We start from the raw sequence: 14408 nt of genomic DNA, 5'->3' as shown, positions 1-14408 counted from the left end.
GGAAGGGCCCGCCTGTCCCTCCTTTGTCTGGGAAGGCCCAGAGAGACATCCTGCTTCCCCAAGGCACAGAGCACGTTGAGGCGGAGCAGAAACGAGAAGCTCCACCCCCGTAGGCTCTCGCTGTGGGAGAGGGGCCGCCGCACAACCCCCAGCCTGCAGGCTGGCGGCCCCCCTCAGAGGCCCTTCTGGGGGCTCTCAGGGCGCCCTCTTCACTTCTCAAGGCTAGTTGCTGCGGGGTGACGGGGACCAGCAAACCCTGTGGGTACCAGGCATTGCTTTACTTGCTTGGCATTGACAGTGGTTTCTCGGTTAAAAGACACCAAAAGCTCTAGTCTTAGGCACAAAAATTCTTGTAGAAGAAAAGCAGTCACATTTCCTCAATAGGTCAGAAAATATCCAACAGTCTTCTTAATGTGTTCAAGCATCTCTCCAGCCACCCATCAACCCACCCACCCACCCGTTCAGCCACCCATCCATCCACCCATCCATCTATCCATCCACCCATCCATCTATCCAGCCACCCATCAACCCACCCACCCACCCGTTCATCCACCCATCCACCATCCATCCATCCATCCATCCACCCACCCATCATCCATCCATCATCCATCCACCCACCCATCATCCATCCATCAACCCACCCACCCACTCACCCACCCATCCATCCATCCACCCATCCATCCACCCATCGACCCATCATTCATCCATCCATCCACCCACCCACTCATCATCCATCCATCATCCATCCATCCACCCATCATCCATCCATCCACCCATCCATCCATCCATCCATCCACCCATCATCCATCCATCCACCCATCATCCATCCATCCACCCATCATCCATCCATCCACCCATCATCCATCCATCAACCCACCCACCCACTCACCCACCCATCCATCCATCCACCCATCCATCCACCCATCGACCCATCATTCATCCATCCATCCACCCACCCACTCATCATCCATCCATCATCCATCCATCCACCCATCATCCATCCATCCACCCATCCATCCATCCATCCACCCATCCATCCATCCATCCACCCATCATCCATCCATCCACCGATCATCCATCCATCCACCCATCATCCATCCATCCACCCATCATCCATTCATCCACCCATCATCCATCCATCCACCCATCATCCATCCATCCACCCATCATCCATCCACCCATCCATCCATCCACCCATCATCCCATCCATCATCCATCCATCCACCCATGATCCATCCATCATCCATCCATCCACCCATCATCCATCCATCCATCGCCCATCCATCCCTTTATCCACCCATCAATCCCTCATCTACTCATTCATCTTTCTATCTACCTATCTGTCCTTCCATCCCTCATTCACCCATCCATCCACCCCGCACTTACCCCTCATCCATCCATCCATGCCCCCCATCATCCACCCCTTCCTTTATTCCCCTGACAGCTCATGTTCTAAGTGACATGATTAGGCTTGTCTAATCACCAGGGCTTGATTCAGGAAGTAAACCAGGGCCCCTGCTCACCAGGGGCTCCCCGTGTGGTGGGGAGTCATACACGTAAACAGAGGGGCCTCAGCTTGCTGTGGGAGGCACAGGGTGAAGCACACAGGAACCAAGGGACCCAGGTGAGGTAGCCGTGTGCTCTGCCTGGAGTCCAGGACAGCTTCCGAGAGGGCAGCCCTGGGCAGCAGGCAGGGCGGGGCGGGAACACATGTGACCCCCTTCCGGCCCAGCAGCCAGTGGGGGAGGCCCTGAGCCAGACTTCTCGGCCTGAAGTTTGCAGTTCTCCGTTTAACCAAATCTCTGCTCCCTTTCCTTGGTGAGTTTCCAATTTAAGTACCCAAATTGTTTACCAGCTGAAATCAATTGACAGGGGACCATCTTGTATCTGCAATTCAATTGACAAGGATACACTGTATTACAATTACAGCTCGCATGGATTTCTTTTAAATTTATTTTTCTCTTAACGCTCTTCTCCTCCGTGGCAATTCCGAGACTAATTGTCCTCGCGATCATCCTCATCAGCGAGAGCAGGATAATGAATTGCTCCAGCTCGGAGGCTGTGGGGGGGCGAGCTGCTGGGCCTCGGGGACTCTGCTCCTTTTCGTCGGACGCCCACACCCTGCAACCCGAAGTCCTCACGGAACACACCCTCAGAGTTCCACAGGCGAGCTCGCCCCTGCTCCCGCCCTGCGCTGGACTCCTCGCCCCGAAGGAGGCAGTGGGGACTCTGCTCCTCCCGCCGGACGCCCACACCCTGCGACCCGAAGTCCTCACGGAACACACCCTCAGAGGTCCCACAGGCGTGCTCGGGCCTGTGGGCTCAGGCTGGGGCTCACCCCTGCTCCCGCCCTGCGCTGGACTTCTCGCCCCGAAGGAGGCAGTGCGGAGCCCCATCCCACTCTGAGGGTCCCTGCTCTGCTGGCATTCCTGAACACACCCTTCTCCACTCTGGGCCTCAGTTTCCCCAGTGGGCCTGAGAGAGTCTCAGGTCCCCGGCTCCTGCGGCATTCTGAGTCTGTGTACAGTGGGGGGTGACATCTGTGCCTTTGTCATCCGTCGCCGACCCGGGGCTGGACTGTGGCTTCCTGGGCCACGTGTCCCCTTCCCATCTCTCTTCAACGTCGTGCCTGGGAGCCCTGCTCTGAGCGGCGGTGGCCCTGCGAGGCACTCCCCCTGCTGGTCACCGTCCCCATCTTCATCTCTAGAGGGACTCACTCTCGGGGTCTGCGCTGGGAGCACCTCCATACCAGACACGGGCCACCTGGCTGGGCAGGTAGGGTGTCACCACCAGCCCCCTTTGCAGATGGGACACTGAGGCTCTGAGGGACCGAACATGTGCAACGTCAGCTGCTGGGCAGAGCTGGAGCCGGGCTGGATCCCGGAGCTAGGTGACCGTCGGGGGCCTGTCCCCCTTGCACCGCTTACCTGGGCGATACCGTCCTCTGCTTCTCCAGGACCTGATGGGGCCTCGTGGGCAGGGAGAGACTGCCAGAGCCCCTCACCCCAGTCTGTGGGGCTGGCTCAGCCTGAACGCCCCTACCCTGTCCCAGCGAGTCCCCAGACAGCCAGGCGGTGACCCCTGCAGGTGAGGCCACCAGAGGCAGAGAGGTCATGACCCCATTTACCGCCCCTCCAGTGTGCAAGTGAGTCTGTGTGCCCATGTGTGTGCCCATGTGTGACGAGGCCAGCTCTCCGAGCCTGAAGGAGGGTGTGGAGGCTCCCGCCGGCTCACTCTCTGTCTGGGCCTCAGTTCCTAATGTGCGTGTGGGTGAAGCACAGCACTGTGGTTTTTACAGGTGACCTGAGTGCGGGGCAGGGGTCAGTCACCTGCCTGTGACAGCCAAGGCCACTCAGGATAGGGGGCCTCGGTCGCACTGACCGGAGCCGTTCTCTGCCCCACCCTCCCTGCACCCCGCCTGTCCCAGCATGAGTAGGTGAGCAGCCTCCTGGGGCCTCGGGCGGATTTATCTGTCACCCCAGGAATAGATGTATCCATACATCAGGTACCTGTGGAAACCGGGCCGGTAACTCCCTCCCGCATTGCCTCTGTCTGAGAAATTCTCACACAATGGGGACTTTTTTTTTTGCTATTTTGGGACATAGATCCTCACGGAAGGCGAGATGCTATTTCCATTACGGTGCGGCTTCTGTGAAAAGAAGAATCGATAACAGAGGTGCCGGAAAGGGGGTGGAGACGGGCGAGGGGAGCCCCATGCTGAGCCGGCTCTGCCACCCACAGGCTCCCAGGAAGGGCCAGGGTGGGGACGATGTCCAGCCTCACGGCCACAGGGGAGGTCGGCTGGGACCCTGCAGCCACTGGGCTGGGAAACGCGATCCCGTGGGTGAGAGAGGTCGGAGCCCACCGGGGCCAGGCCGCAGCGGGAACCACGGGGCAGTGCTGTCCAGTCGCCCGGGGTCTCTGTCCCCGCCCATAGTGACAGCCAGAGGGGGACAGCGCTCCCGTCACACGCAGGCCCCAGTGAGAACCTCGCAGTCTCGCGTTGCTCCAGTCCACCCTGGACCTTTGGCCCGCCGACCACCTCTGACAGACGGGCAGGGTCAGCTCAGTGCAGATGGCCGTAGCCCGGCCCTGGGCCTCTGACCCAGCATCTAGGTCCAGCTCTGCTGTGTTCCTGACAGTTGAACTTGGGAAAGACAGGTTCTCAACTTCAGGTTCCTTACCTATGAAATGAGAGCTTTCCCTTGCAGGTTTCGGGGAGACGCCTGCCCTTTGCTCATGAGGTAAGCACTGGGCACGCAGCCCTCTTCCTTCCTGACAGCCCTCTTCTGTCAGTGCCCGCCTGCCGGGGGCTGCCCAGCCTGGCAAGGGCCTGTCACTGGAGCAGGTGAGTGACCACATGACCTCAGGCACTGCAGACCGGCTGAGAAGGCTTCTGTGGCCCTTCCAGCAGAATAGCAAGGACCCCTGGGCCCTGACGTGATCTCTGGAAGGCCTCCTTGAGATCATACCTGTGCCCGCATGCTGCAGCTGGGAGGAACCTTCTCTGCTTTCTGCCCCACGCTGGGCGGGAGGCCCGGGTGGCTCCCGGGTGGGGCTGTGGTCCGTGAGATGCCGGGGAGCTCAGACTCAATTATGCACCAGGTGTTATGTATGGGGCACACTAGCAATGCATCGATCCCCAGAGTGGCAGATCGGCTGTGAATCGAGTAGTGGACCAGCTTTAATGAAATATATTGGATTGTGCAGGCTCACTATCGGCTTGAGGGGATGGGGCAGATTACAGGCCTGGGAAAAGTTCTTTCAGGCAGGGTGACGGGGCATCGTCCGTTCACCCAGCACCTGGGCTCTGGGGGAAGCCGGGGAAATCCCACTTCAGTGAGTGACCAGGGTCAGGGTCAGTGTGTGACCAGGGTCAGGGCTCAGCACAGCAACAAGACACAGTCTGTCCTGAGCCACATGCAATCAAATGTCTCATCTTCTTAACCCTTTGCTCCATTCCTCAGCCAAAGATGTGACCAAGGCCACCAGATGCACAGAGACTCGGGACCCGCCCAGGCTCCTCTGGGACCAGAGTTGTCCTGGCCCACCTGTCCCTACCTGGGTCTCTGTCCCCGCCTGGGTCTCTGTCCCTGCCTGGGTCTCTGTCCCCGTCTGGGTCTCTGTCCTCACCTAGGTCTCTCTCTGGTCTCTGTCCTCACCTAGGTCTCTCTCTGTCCCCGCCTGGGTCCCTGTCCCTGTCTGGGTCTCTCTCTGTCCCCGCCTGGGTCTCTGTCCTCACCTAGGTCTCTCTCTGGTCTCTGTCCTCACCTAGGTCTCTCTCTGTCCCCGCCTGGGTCCCTGTCCCTGTCTGGGTCTCTCTCTGTCCCCGCCTGGGTCTCTCTCTGTCCCTGCCTGGGTCTCTGTCCCCGCCTGGGTCTCTGTCCCCGCCTGGGTCCCTGTCCCCGCCTGGGGCTCTGTCCTCGCCTGGGTCTCTCTCTGTCCCCGCCTGGGTCTCTCTCTGTCCCCGCCTGGGGCTCTGTCCCCGCCTGGGTCTCTCTCTGTCCCCGCCTGGGTCTCTCTCTGTCCCCTCCTGGCCCACCTTTCCCTGCCTGGGTCTCTGTCCCCGCCTGGGTCTCTGTCCCCGCCTGGGTCCCTGTCCCCGCCTGGGTCTCTGTCCCCGCCTGGGTCCCTGTCCCCGCCTGGGTCCCTGTCCCTGCCTGGGGCTCTGTCCCTGCCTGGGTCTCTGTCCCCGAAGGAGGTCCCGTGAGCATCACTAATGAGCCCCTTGGTCGAGGGCCCAACCGACGTCTGCTCATGACTCTTCTCTCACTCCGGTGGCTTCTCACTGAGCTTTATGGGGTCCAATTATTACATCTTCAATTAATATGAGTGATCTCAATGGTTCTTAATGTTCCGTATTAAAACTCCCGTGTAAAATATCTTTAACGTTCAGCATAAAACACCTTGTCATTGCTGGAAACGCGGCCACCAAGACCTTGACGGGGCCACGTCCCATCCCAGCGGGTGGAGGCACCTTCGCCCCTGGGCCCCGTGGCGACTGGGACAGGTCCCTCCCCGAACCCTCCGGCAGGAGAATTCTTATAATGAGAACTGAGACTTTAAGAGAAGAAAAAGGGAGTTGAGGTTGGATGCAAAACCATTGTATTTGTGTCTTCTTCTCTACAATAACAAATCACCACCAAGTCAGCGGCTGGAAACAGTACGTGACACACATGAGACACATGAGTCTCGTGTGTCTAGAGGTTGGAAATCTGAAAGGAGGGTCAGGGGCTAAAATCCAGGCACCGGCAGAGCGGGCTCCTTCCGGGAGTCCCGGGAGAGAACTCTCCTAAGGAGCCTTTCTGGCTTCTCTGGGCACCTGCTTTCCTTGGCTTGTGGTCGCATCACTCGGTCCCGATTCCATTGCCACCTCTCCTTACCCTGATCTCCTGCCTCTCCCCTGGGATTATTTATTTAGGTGCACTGGACAATCCGAGATGCTCACCCACTCACCACCTGAGCGTACCACAGCCCGATAGCTGCTACTGGCTGGGATGCCAGGAAGGTGCCCAGAGGGAAGGTGCCCAAAGGGAAGGTGCCCAGAGGGAAGGTGCCCAAAGGGAAGGGGCCCAGAGGGAAGGAGCCCAGCACCGGTCACGAGGGCCTGCAGTGCCGGGTCACCCAGACAGCACGTGGGGAGTTATTCCGTCTGTGTGAGGAAGGCCAGGGGCTGCCTTCTCCCCGAGCTGGGGGGAGGCACCAGGGCTCCCCATCATGGGCCCGGGGCAATGCCCTTTCCCTGGGCCCAGTGCCTGTGGTTAATACCCACCCCCCTCCTGAGACTCCTGCAGCCCTGGAGTGACCCTGGGATAGATATCAAGGACCTCTGCCCTGCACCCAGGTCCTGTGTGGGCCCTGGTCTCCACCTGACTCCTGGGTCCCTGTCCCCGCCTGGGTCCTCTGTCCCATGCCACACAGTCACCCCAGGAATTCCCCCACAGCCCCTGCTTGCCTGTACATGACCTTGCACACTCACTGTTCCTTTGGGGTGCAATTCCCTCACCCCCCTTTCCATGGATAAACTCTGTTCATGCTTAAGATGTAGTTCTGATGTCTCCTCTTTCAGGAAGACCACCCTGATTGCATGCATCCTCTGCAGCTCCTCTCACCCCCTGCATGCTCCCTGTGAGCTGCTGCCCTTGTTCATGGCCAGTCTCCCTGCCCAGAGCAGCTGCCTGACTTTTCTAGGGGGTTTCCCTGCTGGGTGTGGCGCTGCTGACACAGGGCATCCTGCCCACACGACCCCATTATCTCACATGTAATTGATGCTTCCCATCACTCCCCTGTCTTCTTGGAACAACTGCAGGGTTTATTGAATCTGGAAGTAAAGGAGAGAGAGAGAAAGAGCCACACACGTTGCACAAATCAGCTGTGCTGACAGTTTTATTAAAGAATGGGGTGGTTCGGTCATGTTGTAAAATGAGGCTCGTGGTGGGAGGAGGCTGGGCCGGGGCTGGGAACGTGGAAGGAGTCTGGCCTCTTCCAGAATTGCTCCCGGGGGCTCTTCAAGCTGTGGAAGGCGTGGGTTCAAATCCAGGTCTGCCACTTCGCAGCCGGCTGACAGTGAGCGAGGGCCGCGTCCCTGAGGGACTGGCGCCCCCCTCGGTCCCCTCCGGAGCCGGACGGGCCGCTGAGCTCCCGGCCTGGGGTCCCTGAGAAGTGTCGGGAAGCCGCCAGTCACAGCCCTTCCCAGGGAAGGAGCCAGTGGGGAGAGGCCAGGCGGAGGGAGAGCGAGAAAGGGGTGGACATGACTCGTGGAGGAATAGCCGTGCTGGGCGCGGGACTGAGCCCTGGCGGGAAGGGGCGGCCTCGCTCCTCGGCGGCACAGCCGGCTGGGGGACCCTGGGGCTGGGGGACGCTGGGGCTGGGGGACCCTGGGGCTGGGGGACGCTGGGGCTGGGGGACCCTGGGGCTGGGGGACGCTGGGGCTGGGGGACCCTGGGGCTGGGGGACGCTGGGGCTGGGGGACCCTGGGGCTGGGGGACGCTGGGGCTGGGGGACCCTGGGGCTGGGGGACGCTGGGGCTGGGGGACCCTGGGGCTGGGGGACGCTGGGGCTGGGGGACCCTGGGGCTGGGGGACGCTGGGGCTGGGGGACCCTGGGGCTGGGCCGGCGGCCGTGTGGCCCTGCTGTGGGCGACAAGCCTGGTGTGCAAGGTCGTGAGCCCGGCGGTGCTGGGGAGGTCAAGGTGCAGAGGCCCACGGCGTCTCGGCCTGAGTGTCCTGCTGCTGGCACCCCGCACCCGGGGTGGACAGAGAGACCCCCCTACCTCGTGGGCTGCCTGAGGAGGAAATGAGAGGAGAATGGAACGTTCTGGATCAAATACCCCGCCCCACAGGGAGCCTGCATCAGTGTCATGTTTACACATTGCCATAATGATTCTCACCCCAAGCCAGTGAGGCAGAGCCATCGTCACAGTTAGTGGCCCAGAGAGGTGAAGACACTTGTCCGGGGCCACACAGCTAACAAGAGCCCAAGTCTGTGCAGAGGCAGGGCCCACACCCTCTCACCTGCGATGTGTCCTCTCACATCCCCGGGGGCCCGCAGACGGCGGAATGGCCTCTCTCCTCGTGGGGAGCATCATTCGCTTCCTGCTTGGCCAGCGCCATTCACCAAGGCGCTCCAGGCTTCCAGCACGGGTCCCCGGGGGCAGGGGAGGCAGAGACGAGCCAATGGGGCGTCACGGACTTCAGCAACATTCCTGGGGAAGTTGTCCATGAACCAGAAATAATCGATCTCTTACAGGCTGGCAGGACACAGCGACATTTATGGCTTTTCTGCTTAATAATCCTCCCCTCTTTGGGGGAGGTGACAGGGCCTGGCCTGGCTTGTTCTTCCAGACCAGAAGCCCGGGCCCCAGTGTGGCCCTTCCCCCGGGAGCCCCCGGCCCTGGGAGGCTGCCGCAGGTGTCTCCTGGCTGGCGTCTGGGGGTCAGCCCTGTGTATTGTGAGGGCTGAAGTCACACCTCACGTCATCCGTGGGCAGTGCCAGATCCCATGAGTCACAACCAAAAAGAGAACAAAATAATGGTCAATAAAAAGTGCTTTCCTCATTTCCCGACGCACGGGCCGTCCTCAGCGTGCACGTGGACTTGGGCTGCGGTTCTGGGGTGCTGTCCTGTTCTGAGTGTGAGTCGGCCCCCCAGGATAACTCGCCGTCTGTCCCCTCCAGACCCACGTCTGACAAGCACCTCCCCGTGCACGTCCCGTGAGGGCCGCCCTGGGCCCGGGAGGAGGTGTACTCTGCACTGGAGGCGGCTGCGGGACGGGGCTGCTCCCACCTTTGACCCCTGACCCCTGACCGGCGGACGTGGCTGTGGGGACGGGGCTGCTCCCACCTTTGACCCCTGACCCCTGACCGGCAGAGGTGGCTGTGGAGACGGGGCTGCTCTCACCTTTGACCCCTGACCCCTGACCGGCGGAGGTGGCTGTGGGGACGGGGCTGCTCCCACCTTTGACCCCTGACCTCTGACCGGCGGAGGTGGCTGTGGGGACGGGGCTGCTCCCACCTTTGACCCCTGACCCCTGACCGGCGGAGGTGGCTGTGGGGACGGGGCTGCTCCCACCTTTGACCCCTGGCCCCTGACCCCTGGAGGAGCTTGTCCAGAGGGACCGGCTGCCTGCACAGCCCAGTCCTGGGAGCAGCAGGGTGCACGGGGCTGCTCCCACCTTTGACCCTTGACCCCTGACCCCTGACCTGCGGAGCTTGTCCAGAGGGACCGGCTGCCTGCACAGCCCAGTCCTGGGAGCAGCAGGGTGCACGGACCCCTGGGAGAGACAGCCCCTCCCATGTGACTCCCTCCCTCGGGCTTTCTTCTCTAAATAGATCAAAAACATGGCAATTTATGAACAAATCAAGCCATGCATTATGCAGTGTTACGTCCTTAAGCTGACAAAATGACTTTGACTCTATAAAAGGCACCACCATTAGCATTCCACTTAATTTTGCCCTCTGAATGGCCCTCTCCTTCATGGCCTTGCGACGGCCCTGGCAGGGCCTGGGCTTCACCTGGTGTGGCCGGACTGGTCCACCCGTCATGGAGCAGTGGCCAGATGGCCCAGGGAGGGCTGGGCTGACCCTGATTCCGGCCTTCCCCAGCCTGCTGGGCCTCTGATGTGCAGAGCTGGCACTCCAGGCCTGCAGAGGTCTGGTCACCCCCATGCCTCCCATTCCTGACTCTCCACATGCGTCTTGCTGATTCCTCTTCCTTCCCCAAATAGTCTCCATCTCTGTGTCTCTGCTCAAAATGTCCTCACTTGCCCTCTGATCAGCTGGTGAACTCCTACACATCCTCTAAAGCCCAGCTCAAATGACCCCTCTGTGAAAACTCCCATCAGTGTACTGACAAGTGCCCATCATTGGCCAGATGTCATGTTTCCCGTCTCGCAAAGCCGAAGGACGGCGTGGACAGCCAGAGCTGGGGAGGCCCAGAGGGACCGGGAGGGGAGGAGTGGGAATCCTGTGGAGGGTCAGCCTGAGGGGGCGTGGTGGAGAGACTGCAGCCTGGGTAGGAGGGGCCGCCTGGCTGGGGGAGGCTGGTGTGTCCAGGCAGGGCTGGGACCCTGGCACTGTCAGCACAGGTGAGACCACAGCGGCCCAGCACCCGGCTGGTGGCCCCATTCTGTCACCGTGGAGCAGGTCCTGTCCTGTCCTGTCTCTGAGCACCCGGGGCCTGGAGGCCCACAGCTGCTGCCCCTGTGGCCCTCCCTGGACCTTGGTGATATCCGAGGCCTGGCTGGGTGACCGTGCCCAAGCTGTCCTCCTCTGGGCAGCCCTGGCAAGGCAGGAAGAGGGTCCCTGGGGGGCCTGAAATGTCCATACTCTACGCACGTGGTGCCAGGTGCAAAGGCCAGCGGCCCCCTGCTGAGCGCGTGACCCTGGGCAGGAACAGGCCCCTCAGTGGAAGGTGCTGCCGTCAGGGCAGGGACAGGCCCCTCAGTGGAAGGTGCTGCCGTCGGGGCAGGAGATGACCCCTCAGTGGAAGGTGCTGCCGTCGGGGCAGGGACAGGCCCCTCAGTGGGTGGTGCTGCCGTCGGGGCAGGGACAGGCCCCTCAGTGGAAGGTGCTGCCGTCGGGGCAGGGACAGGCCCCTCAGTGGAAGGTGCTGCCGTCGGGGCAGGGACAGGCCCCTCAGTGGAAGGTGCTGCCGTCGGGGCAGGGACAGGCCCCTCAGTGGGTGGTGCTGCCGTCGGGGCAGGGACAGGCCCCTCAGTGGAAGGTGCTGCCGTCGGGGCAGGGACAGGCCCCTCAGTGGAAGGTGCTGCCGTCGGGGCAGGGACAGGCCCCTCAGTGGGTGGTGCTGCCGTCGGGGCAGGGACAGGCCCCCCAGTGGAAGGTGCTGCCGTCGGGGCAGGGACAGGCCCCCCAGTGGAAGGTGCTGCCGTCGGGGCAGGGACAGGCCCCTCAGTGGAAGGTGCTGCCGTCGGGGCAGGGACAGGCCCCTCAGTGGCTAGTGCTGCCGTCGGGGCAGGGACAGGCCCCTCAGTGGAAGGTGCTGCCGTCGGGGCAGGGACAGGCCCCTCAGTGGAAGGTGCTGCCGTCGGGGCAGGGACAGGCCCCTCAGTGGAAGGTGCTGCCGTCGGGGCAGGGACAGGCCCCTCAGTGGAAGGTGCTGCCGTCGGGGCAGGGACAGGCCCCTCAGTGGCTGGTGCTGCCGTCGGGGCAGGGACAGGCCCCTCAGTGGAAGGTGCTGCCGTCGGGGCAGGGACAGTGGAAGGTGCTGCCGTCAGGGCAGGGACAGGCCCCTCAGTGGAAGGTGCTGCCGTCGGGGCAGGGACAGGCCCCTCAGTGGAAGGTGCTGCCGTCGGGGCAGGGACAGGCCCCTCAGTGGAAGGTGCTGCCGTCGGGGCAGGGACAGGCCCCTCAGTGGCTAGTGCTGCCGTCGGGGCAGGGACAGGCCCCTCAGTGGAAGGTGCTGCTGTCGGGGCAGGGACAGGCCCCTCAGTGGAAGGTGCTGCCGTCGGGGCAGGGACAGGCCCCTCAGTGGAAGGTGCTGCCGTCGGGGCAGGGACAGGCCCCTCAGTGGAAGGTGCTGCCGTCGGGGCAGGGACAGGCCCCTCAGTGGCTAGTGCTGCCGTCGGGGCAGGGACAGGCCCCTCAGTGGAAGGTGCTGCCGTCGGGGCAGGGACAGGCCCCTCAGTGGAAGGTGCTGCCGTCGGGGCAGGGACAGGCCCCTCAGTGGAAGGTGCTGCCGTCGGGGCAGGGACAGGCCCCTCAGTGGGTGGTGTTGCCGTCGGGGCAGGGACAGGCCCCTCAGTGGAAGGTGCTGCCGTCGGGGCAGGGACAGGCCCCTCAGTGGAAGGTGCTGCCGTCGGGGCAGGGACAGGCCCCTCAGTGGCTGGTGCTGCCGTCGGGGCAGGGACAGGCCCCTCAGTGGCTGGTGCTGCCGTCGGGGCAGGGACAGGCCCCTCAGTGGGTGGTGTTGCCGTCGGGGCAGGGACAGGCCCCTCAGTGGAAGGTGCTGCCGTCGGGGCAGGGACAGGCCCCTCAGTGGAAGGTGCTGCCGTCGGGGCAGGGACAGGCCCCTCAGTGGAAGGTGCTGCCGTCGGGGCAGGGACAGGCCCCGTGTGCCGAGGCCCCGCAGGCCGGCACCCGGCAGGCCGCGCATCAGACCGTCTTGGTCTCCTCGCTTTCCGCCTGGGAAGTGAAGATGCGCAGGCTGCTGCTGTCATCTGGGTACCTCCAGCTCAGCACTCGTGCGCCCGGGGCACCAGCTGTCCTTCTGACCTCTGCGTGGGGGAACGTCCTCGTGAACGGGGGGCGTGCTGACAGCAGGCAGCGTCTGGAGAGGAGGCCAGGTGGGCCCGGGCTGGCGTCCAGCAGGTCTGGGATCGGGGGCCCGTGTGCAGGGTTAACGGCGGGTCAGGAGGCCACCCGTGCTCACCGAGCTGTGCTGACGGCAGCACCGCCCGCCCCTCCCCTTGCTCTTGTCACCCCCGGGGGCCGGGGCGGACAGGCCAGCGGGAAGGGGGGCTGGCGCGGGACAGGGAGGCAGGGCCGCCAGCTCTCTCACGTGCAGTGTGCCCCTTTGCTTGGCACACGGGCCGGCCTGTGTGTGTGCGTGTGCATGCGTGTGACGTGTGTGCACACCTATATGCACGTGTGAGCGAGCCTGGGCCTGTGAGCATGTGGTCTCCTGTGCCTGGCATGCCCTCTGGCTGGGACGGTGCCCCCTGACCACTGTCCCGGGTCCCACTGTGCGTCCGGCTCCCTTCACAGCCTCCTCCAGGTCAGCCTGGTGCCCCGGGGTCTCCTCGCCTCTCCCCGCGGCTCCCGGCTCGCAGACCTGCACACGTCCCGCCCCTCCTCCGGGTCCAGCTGGAGCTCTCCTCTGGGGCGCTGTCCCCGAGTCCCTCCCGTCCCCGAGAGATGGCCGATCCTGCCGGACCGACCCGTCCTTCCTCCACTCTGCACGTGACCTTCAGAGCAAGTGGCCGGGTCCCTGACAGGGACAAAGTGTCTTCTCCAGGGAGCCTGTCTTGCCATTTCAGTTTCAAAGGTGGAGTATGGACGTTTCAGGCCCCCCAGGGACCCCTTTCCTCCTGCTCTTCTCCGCCAGCCCCCGTTCCAAAGAGGAATGACGGTGGGACTTGCTCTGTTCTGGGACAACAAGAAGCCTCATTTGCTCATGGCTGGGTCTGCACGTGGAGGGTGGTGGGTGCGTGGGCTGCTTCTTCTGGGTCACGTCCCTGTTGGGTGCCTGACCACCAGTGAGGCAGCTGGGGCTTGTCCTGACCCCGCATGTTGGCCTGGGCTATAGGGAGAGGCCTCTGAGTGACCAGCGGGGCCCAGTGACCAGCCACGTGTCCTGAGCTGGAGGCCCAGCACAAACATGATGGAGCATAAACGGGCCCTTTGCTCCCCTGGGCGCCCTGGGGTACGTCCCTCAGCGAGCCCTCTGGGAGGAGGGACGGGACGTGGGCACATTTGGTCGTTCCTGGGTCCTTCGCCCAAACATTGGCGCCCAGCACTCCACCCTGCCATCTTCTCCAGCGGTGCGTCTGAGTGGAGTGAACGGTCGAGTGTCTGATTGAATTACTTGCCGATGACCATGGGAGTGACCGTGTGGCTGCCAAAGGATCACCTCCAGGCCGCTCGGGGCTCTGTGGCTAGTCCGGGGCTCCCCTGCGGACACTCACGTTGTTCCCACCCACGCGGGCTCTGCCCCGGGCCCCTCGCTGAATGCCGGGTCTCACCTCCTTCCTGGACTTGCCCCTGGGAGGAGCAGAGGGGGCCCCTTCCCCGTGTCTGCCTGCCTTTCTGGGCACTGAACCTGGCTGTCCTGGTTCCTGGGTCTCCATCCCAACTTTGGTCTTTTTTTCCTCCATAAATAATATTGTTTACTTACTAAAAATGCTTTTCCTCCGCCATTTCCCCGAGGAGGCCCTGGTAAACAAGACACCCCC

This window comes from Saccopteryx leptura, chromosome 3 (genome assembly GCF_036850995.1).
Source record: "Saccopteryx leptura isolate mSacLep1 chromosome 3, mSacLep1_pri_phased_curated, whole genome shotgun sequence".
NCBI lineage: Eukaryota > Metazoa > Chordata > Mammalia > Chiroptera > Emballonuridae > Saccopteryx > Saccopteryx leptura.
The sequence above is the reverse complement of the archived record's forward strand: the minus strand, read 5'-3'. Positions refer to the sequence as shown.